This window comes from Stegostoma tigrinum, chromosome 10, assembly GCF_030684315.1.
Source record: "Stegostoma tigrinum isolate sSteTig4 chromosome 10, sSteTig4.hap1, whole genome shotgun sequence".
NCBI classification, from domain to species: Eukaryota; Metazoa; Chordata; class Chondrichthyes; order Orectolobiformes; family Stegostomatidae; genus Stegostoma; species Stegostoma tigrinum.
The window spans coordinates 21,864,654-21,885,522 of NC_081363.1; the positions used below are offsets into that span (position 1 = coordinate 21,864,654).

General features: G+C 41.3%; 1 pseudogene; it reads left to right on the forward strand.

Annotated features, from left to right (window-relative positions):
• Nucleotides 1-328: 328 nt before the first annotated feature.
• Nucleotides 329-852, forward strand: LOC125455524 (UPF0547 protein C16orf87 homolog; annotated as a pseudogene).
• Nucleotides 853-20,869: the final 20,017 nt, after the last annotated feature.

Genomic DNA, 20,869 nt, shown 5'->3' on the forward strand with positions numbered 1-20,869 from the left:
TTGGTTGGCACTCTGGGCACTTTCTTACCAAGGTGACTATGTCTGCACACAATCCTGGCCACTCGACATAACTCCTTGGCAACATCTTCATCGTGGAAACTCTTTGCTCAGGACAATAACACTTGCTCCCCATAATAATACGCTCTCTTCTACTGTGATCTAGTCTCTCCAGGCCCAAAAACATTTTTTCAGTTCCAGTTGTGATGGCCTTATGGCTTCCCATTTTATCACCAGCTGTTTCAGTTTTACCAGGATTGGATCTGTCTGTGTCCAAAGCCTAATATTTTCAGCTATGACTGCAAATGTATCCAGAAAATGGAAAGCCATTATGACTGCAAATAAGGCAAAGAACGTTACAAAAATGGCAAGAAAATATGTCCAGAATGTGACCAACAGATTCCTGTTGCCTGTGAGTCAAGCCTGTGTGGATTCATTTTTATTGGTAGAAGATTACTGAATGTCAAACTGTCTGAGAATTCACCACCAGCTAATTTGGGCAACAAATCAGCAACTAAGAGAAGGAGAACAGAAAGGGCACAGTGAGAGAAAGCAAATTCTCCTCTTACCAAAGACTAGGAAAGTAGAAAACATTCCAGATCAGGCAGCCAATCTTAGCAAATTTGGCAGCAATGCCTCCCCACCTGCCCCCAAAGATCACCCCTAGGAAGAAGCATGATGATGAGGAAGAAAGGCAATAAGAGGAATTTGGTGGTATAGCTTTCAGATGAATGGTCCTTTGTATTTTCAGTGGCTTTGGCAGAAATAAATAGAAAAATCATTCATCAAAAATTGATTATTTGTCAAAGCATACTAAAACAAATTTGGGCTGAAGGTATGGGCAGCACTGCCTAGTCTCTTTAAGTAGACCTAGAAGGGGTTTGTGGTCCATTATTGTTACAAATTCATGTCCATAAGGTGTTTGTGGAATTTCCTGATTGTGGATATGACGGCCAAACCTTCTTTCTCTATCTGTGTGTATTTAAGCTCTGCATTAACCAAAGTCATGAATGCATGTGCTTTTGGGTATTCCCCTCCATTGGGATACTTATGAGCTATTACACCCCAATGCCGTTCGCATGCTTTGGTGTGCCAACACCTTAGAGGATGACAGCTGATTCTTCACTTTCCTGAAGGTTATGGCTTAGTTATGCAACCATTTCTAAAGTTGACCCATTTTTAAGGGTTAATGCAAAGGTGCCAGGGTAGAGGCCATGTTGTATATGAATTTTCTATAATAATTAATGAACCAAGGAAAGACCTAAGATGTGGGAGCCAGGATACATTTGATTGCCCATATTTTATCTTCCAAAAGGTTTAACCTGGTCTTGTTACTATAGCCCATGTTGGCCACTTGGGGTGCCTGGATCACACATTTTTTCCTTCTAAGACATAAACCCACCCCCCCCAGGCAAAATGTTTAAGGACTACCTCCAAGTTCTCAAGTGCTCCTTGTTGGGCTTCCCTGCTATTAGCACATCAGCTGGATGAATGGAGTCCTGAGGTAGACTTTGTAAAATGTTCTCCATAGCCGCTGAAAAATTGCTCAGGCTGACAATATCCCAAATGGCAGTCTTGTATATTGCTACAATCCCTTATGGGTATTAATTGTAGCATACTTCTGGGAATCCTCATCTAACTGCAAATGCAAGCAGACATGGGTCATGTTCAGCTTTGTGAATGATAGCCCTCCTTGCCAGCTTTGTGTATAAATCTTCTATGTGAGGTTTGGGTGTTTATCCAGCTGCAAAAAGTAGTTTACTGTTTTTTTCAAAGCTCCACACAGGAGAAGTGATTTGTCAGGCTTCACAATTGCTAAGACTGGTGCTGCCCACTCCGCAAATTGGACTGGTTTGATGATTCCTTCACTTTCCAGCCTTCTGATTTCTGCCTCTACTTTTGCCTGGAAGGCAAATGGCACGGGGTGGGCCTTGCAGAATCATGGAATTGCTTCCTGGTCAGTATGCAAGGTGGCCTTGTTTGCTTTGATAATCCCTCGACCTTCCTCAAAACTTCCAGTTATTTAATTAGGACTTCACACAGGCAGCCTTTTTCTAATTGAAAAATGTTGAGCTAATTGAGGTGAATCTTTCTCAACCAATTTCACCCCATCAAGCTTGGACCTGAGCTTTTTACTACAAATCAGTGTTAACTGAACGAGCTGCTTCTTATAAGAGACCAAAACTGAAGTTGTACATTTAACCTATAAATTCTTCCTGGTCTAGGTTGCAGTCTAGCCGAGGTCATATAGAAACTTCAGGGTTGGAGTCCAGAGTGAAGCTTGTAGGGGAGGCGATGGCTTAATGGTATTATCGCTGGGTTGTTAATCCAGAGACCCAGAAAATGTTCTGGGGACCTGGGTTCGCATCCTGCTATGGGAGATGGTGGAACTTGAATTCAATAAATGTCTGGAATTAAGAGCCTAATAATGACCATGAATCCACTGTCAATTGTCAGGAAAAAACCCATCTGGTTCACTAATATCCTATAGGGAAGCAAACTGCCTTCCTTATCAGGTCTGGCCTATAGGTGACTCCAGACCTACAGCAATGTGGTTGACTCTTAACTGCCCTCTGGGTAATTAGGGATGGGCAAAAAGTACTGAGTAGTCAGTGACGCCCCTCATTCCACGAATGAATAAAAAAGTTGTTCTTTGACCACCTATATTGACCCTGGTATTGGTACTGCTATTGACCTCCATTAGAACTGAGCGACTATTTAATTAGACATTTACTTTCATTAAGATAACAAGGTGTAGAGCTGGATGAACACAGCAGGCCAAGCAGCAACAGAGGAGCAGGAAAGCTGGTGTTTTGGGCCGAGACCCTTCTTCAGAAAAAGGACCTCTCCTGTTTTTTATTTACTTTGATTGGTTTTAACATGGATGTTGCTCAGAAATTTAACTGTTCCACACTAGGTATAGGTGACCTTTTCAGGATGAGCACTCTCCTAGATATCGGTCTATGAATTTCTTACTCAAGTTACATCTAGTGGAACTCTTTTGCTGCCTTGAGTTCAGATACTGGCAGCAAAAATGGTTTGCCAGCCCAGATCCTGAAGAAAATTTTAACTGTTTGAATGTGACTTGGCTTTGTTTTGTGATCTTGCTACCGGTTGACCCAGAGTCCCTCTGGGCCGGATATATCCCGAATGAAGCTATGCAATTGCCCTCACACAAGTGATAATATGTGACGACAAAACTTTATAAGTGGAAAGGATGTGACCTTTATCATATGGTGCAATATTTATTTTCCAGTGTTTGATGAAGCTTTCATGATGTTGCAAAATGCTTTTCCAGATTGCATTCAGTAAGTTCATAAACAATCAATATGAAACCACGAAACAATTGGGATATGAGCAGTAATGCATGCCAACTGCAGAAAACTTTATTAATCTGTGCTAATGGTATGCATCTACATTTTCAAAGTCGCTGTGACTGAACTGCATGTAAATTTCCAAATGATGACTAAAAAATGAAGAAGAAATCATCAAATGTTATCAAAACTGTCAAATGTACAAATAATTTGAACAGTTGATTATGTGGACATATAGCAGATTTTATTGATAAAATCTCATTGTTAATTTTGTAGATATTCCAATAAAAATTTAGGTGTAGAATATTTCTGTGTGCTGTGTGCCCTATTAATGTATCTCACAAATCACATAATACTCATAAATTGTCAGGATATTTTATGAACTGCAGACAGATCGTCAAATGACTGAATCCCTATTTTAAGAGATTCCATATTATTCACAATATTCCTGAGTTTTGCAATCATCAGTAGGTTCAGAATTATACTGGTGCACAAATGCTATCTCATGCTGTCATACAAGCAGATGCCTATCCTGGAAGAAGCTGGCAGAAATCTCCAGGTTCAGTTTTAATGACAAGAACATTGTAGGTTATATTCCAGAGGTGCTTCTCAATCCAGATGAAGGAACTTTAGAAAGTGAAAACATTTTAAATCTTTATCACTTCTTTTCATGTTGGACTTCCAACAATTTCACAATGCTGAAAACTTTGTAACTCTTTTGTGTCTAGTTCCAGTTTTGTAGCTCATTGTTTTGAAAGCCTTATCAAGCAAAACAATGAGTCATTTCAAACCCTAAACACTCATAGGCTCTATTTTATACATCAGAGTTGAAATTCTTGGAATTAAGTGTCTGAAGGGGTTATTCTTCTCTATATGAGGAAAAAGATAAGTTATAAGAATTTTATAACTTCTTTTTTTACCAGTCACATCTACACCGCTCTTTGCAAGCGCTATCCATTTTATACAGGAACATAACAACAGGAGCATGATATTTTACCCACTGAGCCTGCTCCACCATGTGATACGATCATGGCTGATTGAAGATTTCATGGATTTTACTCACCCCATCCTCATAACCCAGTATGCCATTGGTAAGCAGAAATTCATCAATCTCTACTTCACACAGTATTGAAGTGTGAGCCTCCACGGCCTCTTTGGTAGAGAATTCCAAAGGTTCATCGCCCTCTGAGTAAAATAAATTCTAAAGGTACCCCTTTTATTTGTAAATTGTGCCTCCTTGTTGTAGACTCCCCAAACAATGGAAATGTCCTACCTGCATCTACCCTTCTAATCTTGTAAATATTTTATAAGTTTCAATAAGATCACCTCTCATTGTTTGAAGCTCAAGAGAATACACGTCCAGTTTACCCAATCCATCCCCATAGGACAGTTCTGCCATCCTGGGATCAAATCTAGTAAACTTTCATTCCACTCACTCTTGGCAGTAATATCTTCGCTGAGACTTGGAGAGCAAACCTACACATAGTACTCCAGCTCTGGTTTATCCAAGTTCCTATACAATTAAAACAGTGGCTTCACTAGTCCTGTACTCTTACCCTCTTGCAATAAATGCTCACATTCCATGAGCCAACTTAATAACATGTTGCACCTGCATGTTAGTTTTCAATGACTTATCAACACAGGCACCTTTAATAAGTTAAGAAATACTCTGCACATGTTTCTTCAAACAAATTGGATGACATCACATTTTTCCACAGTATATTTCAGTTGTTGTGGTCTTGCCTGTTCACAAAGTCTGTCCAATTCTTCCTGAAACAATTCTAGAATTTTTTAAATTCTTTTGTCTATATTGTTTTCAGTTTGCATTGTTTACATATCCATGGAATTATATCACCATTTCTTCACTGTGACTGGGTTACAGACTTGGATTTCTCTTCCTAACAGCACTAAGACAAGAGATAACAAAATGTAGAGCTGGATGAATACAGCAGGCCAAGCAGCATCTTAGGAGCACAAAAGCTGATGTTTTGGGCCTAGCCCCTTCAACAGAGAGGGGGATGGGGAGAGGGTTCTGAAATAAATAGGGAGAGAGGAGGAGGCCGATCGAAGATAGATAGAGGAGAAGATAGGTGGAGAGGAGACAGACAAATTAAAAGGGCGAGGATGGAGCCTGTAGAGGTAGTGTAGATGGTGAGGTAGGGAGGGGATAGGTCAGTCCGGGGAGGATGGGCAGGTCGTGGGGTGGGGGAGCGGGATGAGGTTAATAGGTCCATTTCCTACCGACTGACCTCATCCCAACCCCATGACCGGTCTGTCATCCACAGGCTGACCTATCCCCTCCCTACCTCCCCACCCATACTCACCTCTACAGGCTCCATCCCCGCCCTTTTAACTTGTCTGTCTCTTCTCCACCTATCTTCTCCTCTATCCATCTTCGTTCTGCCTCCCCCTCTCTCCCTATTTATTTCAGAACCCTCTCCCCCACCCCCTTTTCTGATGAAGGGTCTCGGCCTGAAACGTCAGATTCGTGCTCCTAAGATGCTGCTTGGCCTGCTATGTTTATCCAGCTCCACAGTTTGTCATCTCGGATTTTCCAGCATCTGCAGTTCCCATTATCTCTAGCACTTAGACAAGGTCTCGTACAGTTCAATCGAGCAATTTGCTGTTAACTTCTCAGATAGCTATGGGCAGGAAACTGTGAGGATTCTGTTCTGGTCAATGATGCCCAAATTCCAACAAATAATCTAAAATAATGATTTACGTTAATGGTTTCAATGAAGGACCTGTAATTCTGGACTGAATTTGGTCTGTCAGATAATGGACAGATAATGACTGTTAAAGTGGGCCAGCTGAACCCAGAGCTGACCAGTATGAACTTCACTCATTCTTGCAGGCACCTAGTTAAGTTGATCTGTTATTGACTGCATTCCGTGTCCATAAGCTCCTCGCCCTCAGCGGCCTGAGCAGCACCACCAGGGACAGGGAAGTACAATATAACCTACAAGTGAGAGGTTGTTGGGAATTAATTTGAAAGTGGTAGGAGAGAATCCCCTCTGAGGGTATCCCTGCCTGTGGCTTTCTCTTTGCTTTAAAAAATAATCCACTCTGGCTGTCATAAGAAGGCTGCATCCCTTTAGCTGGTGACCCCCTCCCACAGCAGATGACTCCATAAATTGTGTTTTTACTTGGACAAATTAATTACCTGCCTTTGTGATGGCGAAGATTCTGTTTAATCTCATTGGCCCAGTCTCAATTCTGTTTAAACTGCATACAGCTGCTTTAACTGAAAACATACTTTAATTAAAAAATAATAATGAGTTGAATGGCTCTTGTTGCTAATAGTGTGTACGTCATTCTATGGTGAAGGATGAGTTAGTTTGCAATTTCACTTGCAAGGTCACTGCACATTACTAGATGGCTTACTTCCCTGCCTGCTATCTTGGTAATAAAGGCATTTTAGTGAGTGAGGTGTGGACCAGGGTATCACAGATGGAATAGTTCCTTCAGAAACATGAAAGGAGAAGGGAACATGGGTTTAATAGTTGCATTATGCTGGAAGTGGTGGAAATGCCAGAGGTTATTCTTTGAATTCAGAGGCTGTAGGGTGGAAGGTTATGGGAACCTAACACCCTAGCCTAGTTTAAAAATAAACCCCAAGAATTGTGGATGCTTGAAATTGGAAAGAAAAACAGAAACTGCTAGGAACCAATAAGTGGCAGATGTGGCAGCAACTGTCGACAGAAAGTAGAGGAAATGTTTCAAGCCCAGTGACCCTTCTTCAGAACTGATTGTAGCTAGGAAAAGGTTGGTATATATGCTGAAAATGGGGTGGGGGAAGGCAGGAGGGCTAAACGATAGATGGAGATTGAACCCAGAGGGACAACAAAAGTTGGACAGACAAACAAATGTGTTAACATCAGCCGAGGAGAGTGAATAGCTACTAATGGGAACCCTTAGTTCTAGCATCTCATTCCTTAGTCTTCAGCCCTCAATATCACGTTCAATAATTTTAGGACCTGAGCATCTTCTCCCATGTCCTTAGTCAAACCCCCACCCACCAGGTCTGGTCATCACATGGGCTGCTATAATGACCATTCCATTGTCAACTACTAATGGTTTCGATTAGCTCCACAGCCACCGATCTGCCCTCTTCTCAAATCATCTTCAGCACATATACCAACATTTACTGAGTTAAAATCAGTTCTGAAGAAGGGTCACTGGACCCAAAACATTATCTCTGCTTTCTCTCCACAGATGTTGCCAGACCCGTTGAGTTTCTCAGTAATTTCTGTTTTTGACCCTAGTTTAGTTCTTGAAGGAGGGGAAAGTGTGAGAACATCCCTCAAGTGAACTGTGTGGTTCAGAACCTCATCAACCAGGGTTGGTGTAGAAGAAAGGAAGACATATTAACAATATGATAGCAGACTGAACAATCTTTTCCCGTGCTGAGCCCATTTTAGATGCATGTGACCCTAGAAGTGGGGGAGCATTCTAGTTATTGACTGGGGCAAGACCGCATCAGGGTGGGTTAGAGAATCTGGGGATGGAGGGGCAAGTGGTTTGCTCTATAATGCTGTAAAGTGAGAGTGACAGCCCTCGATATCAAGGCCGCATGTGACTGAGTCTCGCATCAAGGACCCCCAGCAAAACTGGTGTCAGTGAGAATGGGGGAATCTCTCTATTAGTTGGAGTCATGCCTGGCCCACAGGAAGACGGTTATGAGTGTTGGATACCAGTGATTCCAGCTCCAGGTTGGCTCTGTAGGAGTTTCTCAGTGTAATGCCCTAGGCACAACCATTTTCAGCTGCTTCATTAATGACCTTCCCTCCGTCAATGGTTGGAAGTGGGGATGCTTGCCAATGATTGTACAATAATCAGCAACATTCGCGACTCTTCAAATACTGAAGCAGTCCATGTCCAAATGCAACAAAACCTGTACTATGTCCAGGCTTGGGCTGAAAAGAAGTAAGTAGGCGTTCATGGCACAGAAATTCCAGGCAATGTTCATCACCAATAAGACACAATGTAACTGCCACCCCTTGACATTCAATGGTGTTACTATCACTGAATACCCCACTATCAACATCCTGGAGGCTACCATTGACCAGAACTGAACTGGACTCACTATGTGAATACCGTAGCCTCAAGAACAGGGTCAGAGGCTAGGAGTACTGCAGTAAGTAAACTTACCTCCTGACAGCCTGAAACCTGTCCACATCTACAAGGCATAAGTCAAAAGCGTGTTGGAATACTCCCCAGCTTCCTGGAAGAGTACAGCTCCAACAATACCCATGAAGCTCAACATCATCCAGGACAAAGTTCTGTCAGTTGATTGGCACCACATCCACAAATATTCATTCACTCCACCACCCGTGCTTAGAAGCAGTGGTGTGTATTAGCTATAAGATGCATGGTTAAAAGCCACCAAAGATCCTTCCAAAAACAAAATCACTGTCATCTAGAAAGACAGGGGCAGCAGATATACAGGAACACTATGACTTGTAAGCTCGCCTCCAAGCTACTCACCATCTAGATGTGGAAATATATCGCTATCCCTTCACTGTCACTGGTTCAGATCCTGAGGGCATTGTATGTCAAACTACAACACATGGACCTCAGTGGTTCTTCAAGAAGTCAGCTCATCACCACCTTCTCAAGGGACACGCAAGAAATGCTGGCCGGCCAGGATGTCCATGGGCCATGACAGAATTTTAAAGATCATGGTGTCTCAGACATTAGAATGGCACAGGTGTGTGTGTCACAGACCCTTGGTGTAGACCCAGGAGTATTCTATCATTCACCATGTTGCCAAATAACTCCTTTGGTACAATCATGTCAAGAACATACCCACTTACTTAATCAGACTGACTAATGCATTGAAAGAACAACCGCTCAGTTTCAGTTTGTAAGACGTCCTAAATTGAATACAAACATTGTATTGTGTTCAAATGTTTCACTAGCTTACTCTCATTTTCCAAGTTTGTCCTTATTTTTAATTCATCCTTCTCTGGCGTGTGACATGCTATCTAACTTTCTTCCTACCATTACATTATTTCACATTGTATGCTGTTTCTATCAATTTGATAACATTCTTCTTCAATTTTCCATGCATAGTTCATCTTACCCGTAGCCTGTACACTGACTGTTACATTCTCTCTCCCCCTAGGAGCCGATTGCAGGTGGGATGGGGGTTGTATAAAATTGGCACAGTCTTGAAGCAAATGTCCATCACCTGCACACCTGCCCCAGATCTTGTGGTTATTCTACCAGCAGAGAAGGAGACAATCATGTACTTCTAAGGATATATTGGTCCTTGGAGGGAGTACCGTGTAGGTTTGTGACAGTGATACCTGGACTTCAGGGGTAATGAGGAGTGATTTTACAATTTCGGCCTGGCTTCTCTAGAATTTGGAATGGTAAGGGGTGATCTGATTGAAGTTGTCAACATATTAACAGGAAAATGCAGGGCATATAGTTGTATTGTTTGGAATGACAGCCAGGTGGATCTCATTCACTATTAAATTCTTGATTGGTGTTGTTAACCTGGGCCAATCAGGGAGCTCTGGATGAAAGATATAAACAAGAGATTCTACGCATCTCCTCATTCTAGGGATGCTAAGCTGGTTGGTCAGAGTCCATGTGCTGTGTGCGCATAAATAAAAGGTGATTTGGTGATGGGATACTGGCCTCTGTGTAATTATTTCAATAATGGTCAGCTAATTCCACTGGTTAGGGATTTGAGAACGAGGGAACATTGTGTAAGAATTAGGACCAGACCATTCAAGAGATATGTTAGAAAGCACTTCTACACACAAAGGATGGTAGATATCTAGAATTCTCTCCGACAAATGGCAGTGGATGCTGGATTAGTTGTTAATATTGTCTCTAAGAGGGAGGATTTTTGCTTTAAGTAAAGGTGTAATGGGCTATGGCCCAAAGGCAGTTATGTAGAATTAGGTCACTGATTAGCCAAGATCCCATTGAATGGTGGCACAGCATTGATGAGCTTAATAGCCTAAACCTGTTCCAATGTCACTATGTCTTGTGTTCCCTCAGCAAATAGAAGCCAGTAAGTCTTGTCCACCTAAGGATCTTCTCACACTTTTATTAGTAACAAATCCAGGTCTGATCATGAGGCAATCATGTCAAGCCAAACAGCCTAACACCCCATGGCTATCGGAAGCTCCATCGGGCTGCAAGATACATGTTCTAGGATTCCCACCCCCTTACCTTTTCTAACCACGATCTTCACATCTCCTTGCTGTCCTGACCAAGGTGAGGATCCAGACTGACTGTTTATTCTGACTCTAATGCTGAATGCCTTCTTCTTGGCCTGACTACATTCTAGCAATAACTACTGCTTCTGGCGGTACTATTGTGATAAGGGACACACTGGCCTCCTGTTTAGCTGTCTGTTTTTTTGAGGTGGGCCTTCCTCTTATGAGTGGCAGAGGTCCTTCCTCTAAAATTAGAGGTGCCAACTCAAGATAGGTACGTGCCCATTTTGTAGGCTAGCAGCACCACTGTCCCAACAATAATATTCATCTTCCTTTTTCACTACTTGATTTTTACTCCAGAACATTAATGACTTGGATGAGGGGATTGAAGGATGGGTCAGCAAGTTTGCAGACGACACAAAGGTCGGAGGTGTCGTTGACAGTGTAGAGGGCTGTTGTAGGCTGCAGCGGGACATTGACAGGATGCAGAGATGGGCTGAGAGGTGGCAGATGGAGTTCAACCTGGATAAATGCGAGGTGATGCATTTTGGAAGGTCGAATTTGAAAGCTGAGTACAGGATTAAGGATAGGATTCTTGGCAGCGTGGAGGAACAGAGGGATCTTGGTGTGCAGATACATAGATCCCTTAAAATGACCACCCAAGTGGACAGGGTTGTTAAGAAAGCATATGGTGTTTTGGCTTTCATTAACAGGGGGATTGAGTTTAAGAGTCGTGAGATCTTGTTGCAGCTCTATAAAACTTTGGTTAGACCGCACTTGGAATACTGCGTCCAGTTCTGGGCGCCCTATTATAGGAAAGATGTGGATGCTTTGGAGAGGGTTCAGAGGAGGTTTACCAGGATGCTGCCTGGACTGGAGGGCTTATCTTATGAAGAGAGGTTGACTGAGCTCGGTCTCTTTTCATTGGAGAAAAGGAGGAGGAGAGGGGACCTAATTGAGGTATACAAGGTAATGAGAGGCATAGATAGAGTTGATAGCCAGAGACTATTTCCCAGGGCAGAAATGGCTAGCACGAGGGGTCATAGTTTTAAGCTGGTTGGTGGAAAGTATAGAGGGGATGTCAGAGGCAGGTTCTTTACGCAGAGAGTTGTGAGAGCATGGAATGCGTTGCCAGCAGCAGTTGTGGAAGCAAGGTCATTGGGGTCATTTAAGAGACTGCTGGACATGTATATGGTCACAGAAATTTGAGGGTGCATATATGAGGATCAATGGTCGGCACAACATTGTGGGCTGAAGGGCCTGTTCTGTGCTGTACTGTTCTATGTTCTATGTTCTATGTTCTAACACAGCCTGCTGTCCAGATATCTGGAACGAACATGAATACATTAATTAACCTTCTAAGTAGGAAATAATGAAAGTAGCAAATCACCCCAAATTTATCCTTGTATGCATGTCTAATTATGTTGAGCTGTCTCAATGGGTTTAATGTTAACAGTGTGGTTCAATCTACAAACTGCATTTCTATTAAACTGATCCAATGAAATTTCTAATTTTGCTTTGAACTGTGAACCACAAAGAATAAAAAAAAAGAACAGTTTGTTTTGAAAAATTGTTGTCTTGTAAAATATTGCATGCTGTTTCCTGCAATCATTTAATTATAATGCGTTCATAATATAGCCACAGTAATCAAAGATAGTTGAGGGTAGCCACTGTAGATCTTGACATATATTGATCCAGTGTATCAGACATTGTTAAATATACTGATATATCATTTTGACCCCCCCCATCTTGTCAGCTATGAACTGCTATACTTGCATTGCGAGTGCATGTTTTGCCCACCTTACGTAATAAGTCAATGCATAAGATCAAGTCGGTGACGTGGGCTATGTTACAAAGTAGATGCACAGGAGTTCCAAATTCAATCTTACGACAGACGATGGACAGAATAGCAAGTGATGAACAGAAATGAGTCTTCCAGCCAGAATGAACCATGAACCGGTTTCAAGCTAACAGTAACAGCTTTTGATTACTCATCAAATAATTGAGCTGCAGTAAGGGAATTCATGCAACTGGAAGCCTGATGCAAGTGTGGAAGAAGAAAGAGTCAACATTGAAGTTGATGCTCCTGACCAATGCACCACTAAACAGGAAACAGCCATGTGCCTGATCTTGAGAAGTATATATTAGAACGTATTCACAAAATTCAAAAGAATGGCTACATTGACACCAGAAATGCAATGTCACTACCTAAGCTGGCCAATACAGAATGTGATCCCAACAAATACTTCAGACCAATGGTAGAAAAATGATACCTCTGTTGCAACAGAAGATCAATATTGCTCAGATTATTGAAACCTAAATGCCAAAATTACCATTTCCAACTGTTCATCAGCATGAATACCCATTAATTCACATCAGAAACATGGATGAGAAGCCAAAAACAAATCGTGGGAAAATCTCAGCAGGTCTGGCAGCTTCCTTGGAAAGAAATCAGTTAATATTTCAAGTTGAGTGGCCCTTCTTCAGAACTGATGGCAGCTAGGCAAAGGGTAACCCCTATTCAGAAGTGAGTTGGGGGGAGGGGATAAGGAGCAAACGATAGGTGGAGATATAGCCCAAAGCGAGAAAAGAAAATATTTGGACAGACAAAGGGAGTGGTTAAAGGTCAGCTTTGGGGAAATGACTAGCTGCTACTTGGGCATTAGCGACTGACAATGGGTAGTGTGTGGAAGTAGCTATTGTGATGACACGGCCGGTTATGTGAGGGTGGGGAAAAGTACCCAAACCCGAATATTGTTGAACCCAATATTGAGTCCAGAACACTGCAGGGTTCCCAAATGGAAAATAAGGTGCTGTTCTTCTAGCTTGCACTGAGCTTCATGGGAGTACTACAGCAAGCTTGATATATAGGTGCTAGCCAGAGTACACAGTGGTGTGTCGACATGGCAAGCAACTCAGGGTTAGGGTTCTTTTTTTAGCAGACAGAATGTTGGTATTCTGCAAAGCAGTCACCCAGTCTATGCTTTGTTTCCCTAAAGTAGAGGAGATTAGATTGAGTGAAGTGAAGGTAGAGCATTGTTTCACCTCAAATGTGCGTTTGGGACCTTGGATGATGAGGAGGAACAAAGTAAATGGGCAATTGTTACATCTTCTGCATTACCTGGCCAGGTTCCACAGGGCTGTGGAGGGTGGGGGGGGGGGGTTGTTGGGAATGAAGAGGAAGTGGACTAGGGTACCCCTGAAGAAATGGTCCTTGCAGAAGGCTGACAAGGGCGGGGAGGGCAATATGTGCCTGGTAGCAACAAAACACTGGAGGTGATGGAATTGGAGGCTAATAATCCTCTGGATATAGATGCTTTTGGGATGGTAGGTGAGGACAAAGGGACCCTATCACTGTTATGGGAGGGAAGAGAGGGGGCGTAGACCAAAGTGTAGGAGATGAGTTGGACCAGTCTGTGTACCCTCTCAATTATGGTGCTGCAGAATCCTCATTTGGGGAAGAAGGTGGATATTTTAGAGGCCCCTTTATCAACTTTGGCATCAACAGAACAGTATCGATGGAGATAGATGAACTAGGAGAATGGAGTAGAGTCTTTACAAGAAGCAGGGTGTGAGGATGTAAATGGTCCAGGTAACTGTAGGAGTGGATGCTTTCGTAGTGAATGTTGATGGCCAGCCTCGCCCAGAAATAGAAACAGATGCCAAGGAGGGGAAGGGAGGAGCTAGAGATGGATGAGGTGAAGGAGACAGTGGGGTGGAAGCTAGAGGTGAAACAGATAAGCTTTTCCAATTCCAGATAAGAAAAGGAAGCAGCACCGATGATGCAATCATTGTATTGGAGAAAGAGTTGTGGTTGGGAGCCGGAGAAGGGCCGGAGCAAGGAATGTTCCAATACCCCACAAATATGCATGGACAATGGGGGCCCATGCAAGTAATCATGGCCATTCTTTTGAATTGAAGAAAGTGCAAGAAGTTAAAAGAGAAATCGCTCAGGGTGAGGATGAATTCGGCCAGTTAGAGGATGGTGGTGGTTGATGGGGATGGCTCAGGCCTTTTAACCAGGAAGAAGCAGAGAGCCCTGAGACAGTTCTGATGAGAAGTCCATGAGTTTTGACATACTCGATTGGTGAATAGTGACATGAAAATGTTCAGAAACATTTTTAGTGAAAACTTTAAGTCATAAAAAGTCAAGATTCACAATTGTATATCTTGCCATTGCTGGCAGAACTAGATTAAAGTCCATGGTAATTTTGAAGCTTAGAATCTTGCTGAACATTGGGTTCCCACAGAATTTTTTATACATGCCCTTGACAACACTTGGCAGGTGAGGCTGGAATTAAGTAATTGATAGATAATGTGAGAGATACACAATGGTCTCTGTAGAAAATGCAGCCTATTATTGTGGGGTATGTTCAGATGCCATATAACCAATGAAATCAACAGGTAGCTGCAATGAAATAACATCCACAATGAAGCCATACCAGGGGATCTAATTTTTATAGTTCAACATTTGGATGTGCTCTCCAGCAAGCTATTAAAGATCATCTTCACACGAAATGGAATAGACGGAACTTGGGTCTGGGTCCTTAGTGATCAATTATACTTGGATTGGCAACTGAGGCCCATGCCAAAAGCAGCACTGAGATCCATGATAATAAAATGTGAGGCCGGATGAACACAGCAGGCCCAGCAGCATCTCAGGAGCACAAAAGCTGATGTTTCGGGCCTAGGCCCTTCATCAGAGACGTCTAGGCCCGAAACATCAGCTTTTGTGCTCCTGAGATGCTGCTGGGCCTGCTGTGTTCATCCAGCCTCACATTTTATTATCTTGGATTCTCCAGCATCTGCAATTCCCATTATCACTGAGATCCATGATTTCTGTTTCTGCCCCTCAAAAGTTGACAGGGAATGCAACATTCAAAAGGATCTGTGTTCCACATGATATTTTGTATGGTAGGGTCAGATTTTTCTAAAAATGGAGAATGTTTGATTCAATGGATGGTGAAGAAGAGGGTTTATTGTAGAAGGTTAACAGTACAATGGGAAGTGTCACCTCAAATCCAGAGCAGGATACTATGTGATGCCACAGTCAAAATGACAATTAAGAAATTTGCTCATGGGATATTTACTGGCCATCCCTAGTTGCACTTGAGAAGCTTTTAGTGAGCTGCCTCCTCAAATGAAGTTAATTATTTGCATTGGCTGCTGGAGACAATGCATTTATTAGTTCTAAACTGTTTTTATAGCTTTAAACAAGGTACAAGATAACTACCTTTATACAGTTAATTAATAAATGATTTCACATTAAGTCAGTATGAATTACTTATGTATTATTGTGTTGCACATTTCAAAATGGCATCCACTCACCCCCTTAGCAGTTCATGTTTTATACTGTGTGGGTAAATGAACCCTTTTTGAAGAATTTCAAGATCAACTCAAAAGTTTACATTCTGGTATTTGCTTCAACATGGAAAAAGTTTTGATCTGTTCAAACAAAGAGTCATCTAGTAATCTTACTTCAGTAAGTGGCTAGGAAGATGAAGATATTTAAGTGTAACTTGCAATCCTTTATCTTCTATTTAAAGTATATAACCTGTCAATCAAGTTTCTTGGAAGACGCATAAGAGACCGAAATTGGAATCATTTGAAACTGATAGAATAGGCTAGGATGATACAAGTGAAGATAAAGGTTCAGTTGAGTAATGGCAAAGGTTAAAAATCCTGAAGAATTAGATCTTCTTTGAAAGATGAATGGTATATATAGATAATTGAATGTGGAAGGATCCATATATCAATTACATAAAGGGCAAACCTGTCCACTTAAATAAAGATCTGGTTCAAATTCCTGAGGGAAGGAAATGGTCTACAGCTTGTTTATAGGAGTAATTAATTAATATCCAGGCAACTTAATACAGGTAATCTCGCAAAGTAATGACGTATAACATTTGGATGTAAATAATAAGAAACCATCTACAAATGGCAAGTTCTTCTATTTTGCCCAGCAGCTCAAAATATTGTATAGAGTGTATAACACAAACTGCGCGATTTCATCCAAGCAGCCTGTGTTTGTATTTTAATAGTAGGTAATGCTGCTTCAACGTTGTTCCTTTCCCTCAGATTTTTTAATTGAAACTTTACTTCAATGCAATAATGGTCACTTAACAAACTTCCTAATCAGAGAAAGACAGCTGCAACCTGTTTGGTCTTTCTTGAGGTATTGATCTTCTTATATATGCTTGAGAGATTTAGACAATCCACAGCAGGAATACAGGAGAATTGGTACCGGATGTACCTCTACTAGATCCTTCAGTTTCTTGCCCAAGTCAGCATGTTCAAAACTGAGACACTAATCACTCAAAAACACCTCTGCTGTGCAGCTATGTTGTTGAATACAACATAGAGTGATCAAGCAAGACATAGAACTGAGTTGTGGCAGCAGATTCACAAAAGGATAGCTGAAATACTTCGGTGATGTCTTCAAAGCATCACTGAAGTATTTAAACATCTTTGCTGACTAGAGGGAGTCTGTGGCCCAGAACTGACTAAAACAGGAGGCTCACTAAGAAGGTGCCAAGCACAAGGAGATACTTCTTTGTGATTATGTGGAGATAAAATTGAGGTATCAGAGACAGTGCGCAAAACTTTGTAAATTGAAAGTCTCCTTATGCACAACATGCCCTTTTGAGGAAGGGTCACTGGAGCCAAAATGTGAACTATAATTCCTCTTCACAGATGCTGCCAGACCTGCTGAGCTTTCCCAGTGACTTCTGTTTTTGCCCTGCACATAGCAAAATCACCAGATCCCATGTTGGACTTACTCAGTTATCTTAGATCCCATTGAACCAGATAGGAAAAAAGTCAACCCTAACCGAAAGAGGCTGCTAAGGAGAGATCATTCCTGCAAACCTCAAGTTTCCCAAATGTTTGGGGACCTCTTATAGTTACCTGGCAACAGGTTCAATGTTTTGGACACTAACATTAATTTTGCTTCATTTATATTCTATTCCTCTGCTAATGCAGCTCAGCATGTTACATTGTGCCATAATTGTTTCCAAAAATCTCTCATTAGGTTAATTAAGAAAGAACATAATGTGCCAAATTCAAGTTGATTGTTTCAAAACCTGTTTTTAGTGCATTCTAAATGAGAGGGGAGAGTTTGGTTCACTCCTTAGCAAACAAATTTGACTGAGACTACCAATGATTTACAGTGCTTAACAGATAATTAGTTAATTTTGATGAGTTGTTACTTGTTTTTGTAGTCACCAGCCAGTTTTGTATGCAGTGAGTTCTCCAGCTGAGATAATTGAGCCGTTAATGTGTTTTCTTATGATAGAATTTTTTGGAGATGAATGCTAATCAAAATGTATAGAGAACTCCCTGACTCTTCAAATCATGCTGCTCGAACTTTTAAATTCTCTCAGGTGAATAGTATTTCAATTTAACATTTTCGTTGAAAAATGACACATTCCATAATGACCCATGAAGCTTCACTGCAGGAATGAAGCTCAATCTGTAGCTTTCTGACATGAGTGACACTGATTCAATTGACAACATTTAATGCAGCGATGTCATTTGAAAACCTTGTGAGGGTCTGGATGCCTTAAATGCTCATCTGACTATGATGGTCAATTTATTACAGCAAGGATTCCAATTTGGAGCATTAAGAAATCACTGGTATAACAATTTTAGGAATACAAGTACAAAACTTCAGAAATACTCAGCATATCAGGCAGCATCTGTGGAGAAAAACAGTTGTTTCAGGGAGATGACCCTCCATCAGAATATCCTTGATGAAATATATAGAGGTGAGCTGAAATCGCTTCACTTTATTTCCAAATATGCATGCAAACACCCACTTCTACCTTACCCAACAAATTGCAAAATAAAAATATTTTAAATTAGCTATTATTATCTGGAATGTATTACTTGAAAATGGAGATGAAAGTAAATTTAATGGCAACTTGTGAAATGGATTTGTATTTCTTTGAAAAAAAGAGATCTTTTTTCACAGCTAAAAGACCCCCATCGATTCATTAAATACCACCGAATGGATGGTAACTTCTACAGTACATCATCCATCAGTTTCATTCAGATTGGAAACCACAGTAACCAGGAGTTTTTATAAGCCACAAGGGCTAGGTATGTATAAAATCACTGACTGAGTGCAACCACAAGAAGGTTTTATGTGAAGTCTTCTGGGACCTAGCAGGATCCATGCATAATGAGGTAATCCAACATTTCAGATCTCTTTTTTCGTTTGCAAGAAGAGCATTGACAGCAGTTCAACTCAATTTCTGCTTAATTGTAACCCCCAAAATGTTGATAGTGGGGCATTCAGCAATGGTAATGCCATCAACTGTCAAAGGGAAAAGGTGAATTCTCTCTCCAAGAAACGGCCATTGACCAGCACTGTAAGTTAATTACTATTTATCATTCCAAGCCTGAATATTGTCAGGTTAGGTACATGTGGACATGAATTGCTCCCGTATCTGGAGAGTTATGAATGATGCTGAATATTGTGCAATCCATCAGTGAACATTCTAACCTTATGAAGAAATTGTTTGGGCCAAGGACACTACTCTAATGTCCCACAACTGAGATGACTGAACTCCAACAATCAGACATTTCTCTTTGTACGAGGTATAAACTCTGAAAGGAGCCAATTCTCAAAGAACATTAAGGGTTACAGACAGTTCCAAGGCTGTTACAATGAACTGTTCTGAACTATTCAGTACTGCCGAGGAAAAGGCTTTTCCAAGAGTTTAACTGGTCTCTGAAGACAGTTCACAGATCACTGAAGAGAAGTTCAAAGATGACAGGCAGTGAGGTTCGAAGATGCTATGGAAGGGAGGGAGAGAAATGGATTCCATGGACAGAATTTCATAGGGTTCTTATGTTGTGGGCTATGGTGACATTTGGGGTAAATTGGATGAGAAGTCTGGAAAAGCCCATTTCATCAGTAGGAGCATCTTATTGTATTTTTCATGCCAGCTTTTGCAACAACAGGACAAGTTTCTAATAAGGCAGTGGCAGATTGCCATTTTTTTCAGCAATTGTTAACAGCCCACTTGCAGCAATAATATTCAGCTTTCAATCTTACCAAACAAGCTAGGCATCAAGAATTCCCAGCACAGAAGTCAGAATACCTTGGCAACTTATTTCTTGCTTCAAAGGACTTCTATGTTGCACATCAGGCACTGACATCTCAGGGCATGGTCCAACGGACACTGGCCACAAGTCACCCAAGAGCTGCCAATCTTTTGGCGGATATCCACTGAGTGTCAAGATATTCTTAGAAAGATGAGCAGTGAGATGGGATTGGAATCAGACCGGATGGATGCCACAGGGATAGGATAAGTAGCTAATGAGGACCTTTTGATTAAATTGAGTGAGATTTTCTCACTGGGCCTCATGGTGAGAATTCTACTATAATATTTAATGCAACTCACCGTTATCCAAAGGTTTCAGCCCCATATTAATCAGGATTGCTGTTAGCTAGTCTGCTAAAGACAACTGAACTATGTCATGATTCAGAACCCTGGTTTAGATATGGGCATATTAAGCCTTTAAATTCTAATGTGTGCATTTTTAAAAGCGAAATAATGCAATCAAACTATCTGTGGATGTAACTCAAGCTGCTGCCTGGAGTGGAATCTTGGAATACCATATCTACAGGTGTCAAAGAAGCTTGAAATGAAGAAAAGCACTAAAAACTGATCTGTAATCCCCTATGAGTGTATCAGACTGAGAACTTGATGCTACTAGGGAAGTAATCTGGTTGAAAAACATAAATGCATTTCCTCTTTCAAGATTTTACAGGGTAAGGTTTAAAAGTAAGCTTCAAAATGGTTTGTGCGTATATAGGTGACCTGACATCATATTGTGTAGACTCATGTGCTGTGAGGATCACAGCTGTGTTAAACAGCTATTAAGCACCCCTGTATTGCAGGTAAGGAAAGGAAACAATACTCTCATGCAGGCACTGCCAAAAGAAATCTGGGCAAGTGAATTTCAATCACCTTGCAAAAACCGAATCCCAAAGTTGACCATTCAGCAATTGGCAGCACCACTACTGCTTACATCCCCACTGTAATGGCTGCAACATTCTTCTATTCACTCTTCATGAAAAGCTCTGAAACTGACCTGTATATCTTATTTAAACATTTATCCTATTTTTGGGGCTTGCTTCTTATTCCTAAGCTGTGTGTATGCCTCTTTCCTGATTATTTCTTCAGTTTAGTAATAAACTCACACTTTATTAACTCAACAGAGTCTGGTTAAATTGTCTCCTTTTAAAAGAGCTGTATACTTTCTAAAAGTAACCTCGTTGCAACCAACCAATCATCTCTGCTCAACTGGGACATTGACAATTTTTTCTATCCCATATGGAAATGTAATAAATTCAGGGAACCTTTAGGT